Source organism: Chinchilla lanigera, unplaced genomic scaffold (genome assembly GCF_000276665.1).
Source record: "Chinchilla lanigera isolate Chin_1 unplaced genomic scaffold, ChiLan1.0 scaffold00006, whole genome shotgun sequence".
Lineage (NCBI taxonomy): Eukaryota > Metazoa > Chordata > Mammalia > Rodentia > Chinchillidae > Chinchilla > Chinchilla lanigera.
Window position 1 is genome coordinate 36162951 of NW_004955407.1, and position 6288 is coordinate 36169238.

Genomic DNA, 6288 nt, shown 5'->3' on the forward strand with positions numbered 1-6288 from the left:
TACAGCACCCTGTTCTGATGAGAGGGTGCGGGGCCTCTGCGGGGGGTGGGTTAAGGGCAGCAGCTGGTCAACAGCGCAGAGGACTGAGTAATACTCTGGGGTTGGAAACTTCCCACCAAAAAAATAACTGCAGAGGATAGCTGATTTGCACAAAATTGCGGGGGCTTCTGGGAACCATTATTAGTCAGGTACAAAGGAAAAATCCATGAACAACTGAGGTGGCAAACTCTGAATCAGGACTTTGAGGGGGTGTAGTACACCTAATCCATGACAGGTAGCTGTACAGCCCCTCCCAGTTGGAAGAAGCTGTAGCAAACAGACCACCACGCCTTTAGCACCCCATAAAGATTCATGGGATGTGGACAGCATAAAAAAGAACAGACGCGGCGAGGAGCTCGCGCTCGTGACACCGCACGATGGCCCACCCTGCGTGGAGCACTTTATTATCACTGTTAATCCTTTTTTCTCTCTGTTTGGCCTAAGTTTACTCTGCAGAGCTAGTTCTTCCCTTTCTCCTTCACCCCTCATTTTGAAATAAACTTTTCACACCATTTTTTAGCCTTTCTCATCTAATTCTTTGTTCCAGACAAGAAGGACCTAGAATACTTTGGTTTGGCGAGCCATTTTTAAAGGAACTGCTGGACAAAAGCCCAAGGGCTGAAGTTCCAGAACACCAAACGGGTAAAGCCCTTAGCGTGGGACTGGCTGGATTACAGTACAAGCTTTTCACCCTGGGAAAGGATCTGCAATAAAGTGAGGTCTCTGATCGGAAAAGACTGGGATCTCAAACTGGGATAGAGAGTACTGTTCAGGAGTAACCCCGTGAAGCTGAGGACATCAAGGTCCTAAATTCTGATGAGATCATTTTGCCAGAGGAAAAGATTTCTGCATTCTCTGTGTCAGTTTTCCTCATCCCTTCCCCCTCCGGCCTTGGCCTCTCCTCCTCTGCCTGAGGGAACTAATCCTGGGTTGCCATGGGAACAGGCCTGTTCCTCTAGCAGTTATCAGCTCACGCTCCTCAGAGCCTGCCCTCCCCATCTACTTCTGCCTGGATTCCTGTAACCAGGATAAAATGGCAGAAGGCTTCTGAAGCTGAGGTACACAGTGTAACCCAGGAGGAAGTAGACTATATTCCCAAAGAACTTCTGTAATTTTCTAATTCTTATGAGTAAGAGGTTGGGGGATCAGGTATAAGAACGGTTTTTAAAAGGGTCATGTAATGGTAGAAGGAACATAAACCTGGATCAGGCTGAATTTTTTTGATGTGGGCCCATTAAGTAGAGATTCTGGGCTTAGCATTATAGCTTGTCAAATTAAAATGTGTTAATAGTTTATTTGGTTTCTTGACAGAAGTATAGCTCAAAAGACGGCCCAGTGTGAATAAGCTGGAAGAGCCTGCTGTTCTTTGTTTAATGTGGATGAGGCCATTCAGAAGTGCAAGCAGATGGGAATGCTGGGCCATCTGCCAGGTAAAACCTAATCCTCAACACTGCGAGAGTTCAGAAAATGCCTCCTTTACCAGTACCTTAAGAAATAGATTTTTGAAGGGAGTACCAGCATCCCTAAAGGACTCCATCATTGCTCTTCTCTGCGTGCCAGACCTGAAGGTAGGGACCACAGGCAGTCAGCTAGTATGGTTGGATCCTGGAGTGCAGGGCCAAGTGGCAGTGCCGAACTGCCACGGGCGAGGTGGGCATACTCAGCATAGTGGGCAGCAGAGCCAAAGCAGTGATGGGAATGGTGCAGACCTGTGGTGTAGGCTAATTAAGAATGGCATTCCTAGGGGTGAAATAGATAGGAAAACTAAATTTTTACTGCATTGGGATAACCAGAAAAATTTTAGGACAAATGAACAAAACCCCCCCCTTAAATCATAACACAGAATCACAGACTCCTCCCTGAATTCCTAGACGTGTTTCTAGAGACCCAGAACCCCCCGAATGAAAGGGAGGCGAGGTCCTCCTGAGGAAGGACTCTCGTGCACTACCAAAAGTATACTGTTGGCCAGGCGAGGTGGTGCACGCCTGTAATCCCAGCACTTGGGAGGCTGAAGCAGGAGGATCACTGTGAGTTCGAGGCCAGCCTGGGCTACAAGGTGAGTTCAAGGCTAACCTGAACTGCACAGTGAGATCTTGTCTCAAAAAGACAAAAAAAAAAACCAAGAAAAAAAAAGTATATTGTTAATCTTTCTCTCATCCTTCCTACCAGGTTAGCCATACAACAAGGAAGAGAAAGTAGGCATTTTGGGGACTACTGGACACTAGTCCTGAACTAACACTGATCCCGGAGAAACAAAATATAACTGTGGCCCTCCTGTAAGAGTAGGGGGTCTATCAGGTTGTTATGGTTTGTGGATGTCCCCCTAAAGCCTCATGTGGTCATGAGGGGCAGGCTTTTGGGTGGCAGCTGAATCTAAAGTTTGTGATTCGTTCATTGTCTAGTGCTAGGATTGGGGGTGTGAGTTCCATACCTAGCCTAGGCAGGTAGCGTAGGTACAGTGTAAGGGATGGAAGAGAGGCTTGCTTTCCCCTTTTGCTCTCATTGCTTTTGCTGTTTTCTGCTGCCATGAACTGTCACCCCGTACTAAGACACACATCAAGCGATCAGTGGAGGTTTAACCAGGTCTAACTCACAGCACATCCAATGGATCCCCAAATCCATCCTGTGGTCATTTTCCTAGTTCCAGAATGCATACTTGGGATACGTATTCCTTTGCCTGTTAGGAAAAACGAAAAGATGTGACAGGTTCAAGCCCAACAGGATATGCTTATTTCACAACAGGCCTGAGAGGGATGGCTCTGACACTGGAGACCAGGCCAGGAATTCTTGTACAGGTAATGGGGTCTGTTGTAGGGTCATGGGGAGCGGGGAGCTTGGTGAAAAGGGGTTGTGCCTACCTGCCAAGGACAGGGCTTGAGAAAGCAGAGCGGTAATGGTTGCCCAAGAACAGGGTTTGGGGAAGCACAGCGAGTAGCGGCTGCTGTCCGCTGCAGGGCTGATAATGTTGTGAGTCCCCAGGTGCAGCTGCACTGCGAAGCGCTGGGTTTAGAGGGGTCTTGGATCAGGGCGGCAGTGGTTGGATTCCCTCAATACCTACCCAAATTGACCGCATAGAGGTCCTAGTCATCCCGCTGTCTTAGTTACTTCTCACTTTGCTGGGACAAAACATGACACCTAGAATTAAGGAAGGAAAGATTTAGCTTGGTTTATGGAGGTCTGAGTCCGTAATCAGCTGGCTCCAGGGAGGATGGCATATGGTAGAGGGCAACAGCTGAGAGGATTTCTAGCTGACTTGGTAGCTGAGGCACATCGGGCAGGCTAGCTGTGTAGCGATGGCACCATACGCATTCCATGTCTCCAGTGACTTCAGGGCAGCGTGGTGTGGCGGTGTTGGCTTTGGGATCCACTGCAGAGGTTGATGGCACAATTTCTAGTTGCGTGTGGGCCGGTAATGGAGGTGTGGCTGTGGGGTCCAGGTAATCACATGGCACGGCCCTTCCGCTCTGGCGCTTTTTGCTGCTCGGCTTCCGGTTGCCTGGACTAAGTGTATCCCACCATCTGCTTCTGCCACGATAATTTTTTGTTTCAGGTTCTTTGCAAAGCGATTGTGAAGAGGACTGGAAGAACACAGGAGTTGAACTTCAGGGATGAAGTAGCCCCCGACACATCTTTTAGAGCTAGGACGCCGCAGACCAACACTGGTATGCATGTGTCAGGCGCTCTCTTCTGTACCAGGGGTTGAGTCAAGCCGTGGGGACGACAGGACAGACAGGGATGGCGGCCTGGTAGTTTGCACGCATGGGTAAATGTGTAGTGCCTGGTTGGAGCCACGCAGAGAAGGGATGTGCCAGTGGGACAGTGCCAGTGGGACAGGACCGGGCTCACTGTGGGGAAGGAAGACCACTCCTCTCGGGATCAGTCTGAGGGCGAGGGGAAGGAGAAGAGAGGCAGGGTCTCGAGGTGGAAGACTCGGGCGGGTGCTACTTTATCGCTGAAGTTCAACCCCTGGCTCTTCCAGTCCTCTTGGCAATCGCTTTGCAAAGAACCTGAAACGAAAAATTTTCATGGCGGAAGCAGGAGCAGGGCTTTTGGAAGATGTGAGGGGGCTCTGGTGGAGAACCAGTCCTGGGGCTGGTAGCAATACCTTCTCGTAGCAGTGTTTCGACGGGAGTCACAATCACACTGCCGAGATCGAGACCTGCACGCCCCGGCATCTGTGAGCGTTGCACAGTGGAGAGAGAAGTACGCGGCAGTGAGAAACAGCCTTCCCTTCTCCTCCTCCGCTCTCTGCGTTTTTTCTTTCTTTCCCTCGTCCCAGCTTTCTCTCTCCTTGTCTCGGTCTGTCTCTGCTGTGGAATACTGCTGACACTATGGCGCGGGGTACTTCCGCGTGCGGGGCATTTGGTGTTAGACTTTGCTGTTGAGGATATAGGTCTTTCCAGTGCTCTGCCATCCGTCACACAGGCTTTAATCCTCAGGCTCGAGGAAATAAATACAGGTGCTTTGGGAGCTTTTCTTTTTTTTTTTTCCCCCCAGCGCAAACCTAGAGCCTCAGATTTGCTGGGCAAGCATTCTACCTCTGAGGTGTAACCCCAGCCTGTGCTTGTTTTGAGATCAATTGTAAACTATACTGGAAGATATACGGAGTAGTCTGAATAATATTCCCTAAAGATACCTGATCCTAATCACGGAAAAATGTCAGTTGTACCTTATTGCATCGATGTCCAAAATTGTGGCTTTCCTGGTCTGTATTAATGAAGAAGTATTGTCTTGAGCCCTATATAAAATATGCTGAATACAAAAATTAATAAGTAAACGACTTTTTAAGCATTCCTTGGTTGATGGGCATTTGGCTTGTTTCCAAGATGTAGCTATTACAAATGGTGCTGCTATAAACATGGATGCACATATATCACTGTGGTACGGTGTTTTTAATTCTGGGAAGGTACCCAGAAGGGAATAGCTGGCTCAAATGGGACCTCTAATCCTGGTTTTTTGAGGAATCTCCACACTAATTTCCACAGTGGTTGCACCAGCCTACACTCCCACCAACAGTGGAAAAGGGTTTCTTTTTTCCCACAGCCTGGCCAGCATTTGTTATTGGTTGATTTCTTGATGATAGCCTTTCTGGGGTGAGACAAAATGTCAGGGTTGCCTTAATTTGCATCTCTTCAATGACCAATGATGTTGACATTCTTTCATACATTTGTTTTCCATCTGTATTACTTCATCTGAGAAGTGCATAGTCATCTCAGATGGCCATTTTTGGATTGGCTCTTTAAATTTGGGGGGCTTGATTTTTTTCAGTTCTTCATATGTGCCAGATAAAAGTCCTTTGTCTGAGTGACATTTGGCTAAACTTTTCTCCCACTGTACGGGTTGTCTTTTCACTCTGTTGGTGATTTCTTTTGATGTGTAAAAGAGTTCTAATAAGATGAGATCCCAGTTGTTGATTCTTTGAAGTATTTCCAGTGCAGAGTTTTGTTCATGAATGCTCTGCCTACTCCTATGTCTTCAAGATTTCTACCTACTTTTATCTTCTAGTAGATTTAGTATTTCTGTTTTAATATTTAGATCTCTGATCCATTTGACTTTAAGGCAGTGCATGGTGATAGACATGGGTCTAATTTCAGTCATCACCATGTGGAAAGCCAGTTTTTCCAGCAACGTTTATTAAAGAGGCTATCTTTCTTTCTATGGACATGTTTGGCCCTTTTGTCAGAGACAAGGTGGCTGAGTGTGTTTGTAGCTGTGTCTGCAGCTTCTAATCTGTTCCACTAACCCTCAGGTCTGTTTTTTTGCCAGTACCATGTTGATCTTATCACAGTGGCTTTGTGGTATAATTTCAAGCCAGGGATGGGAATGCCTCCTGCCTTGCCTTTGTTTTCCAGCATTGCTATTGCTAATCTAGGTCTCTTCTGTTTCCAAATCAGTTTTAGGAATGCTTTCTCTAGTTCTGCGAGGTATGCTAAAGGTATTTTGATCAGGATTGCATTAAATCTGTATAACAGTTTTGGGAGTATGGCCATTTGCACTATGTTGGTTCTTCCTATCCATGAGCAAAGGCTATCTTTCCATTTCCTGAGACCATACTCCTAAGTGAAATAAATCAGACTCACATGTGTAAAATCACATTATCTCCCTGGGAGAGAAACTGAAAGAGTAAATAAGGTCTAAACTGTACCACAGATACTGTGAAATGGGAGGAAATTGTTCACAAGGAGAAAGGAACTCGACGGGGGAAGAAGGAAGGGAAAGGGGAAAACGCAAGTTCGTTATACTGCGAGT

At 47.0% G+C, this 6288-nt stretch overlaps 1 long non-coding RNA gene across 1 annotated transcript in view; it reads left to right on the top strand.

Annotated features, from left to right (window-relative positions):
- The first annotated feature begins 484 nt into the window (after window positions 1–484).
- LOC102013691 overlaps window positions 485–6288 on the top strand; it is an 8905-nt gene continuing 3101 nt past the window's right edge. The window contains exons 1-4 of the long non-coding RNA XR_259615.2: window positions 485–681; window positions 1351–1469; window positions 2782–2834; window positions 3590–3701. This is a non-coding gene — a long non-coding RNA (uncharacterized LOC102013691). The remainder of the gene's footprint in view (window positions 682–1350; window positions 1470–2781; window positions 2835–3589; window positions 3702–6288) is intronic.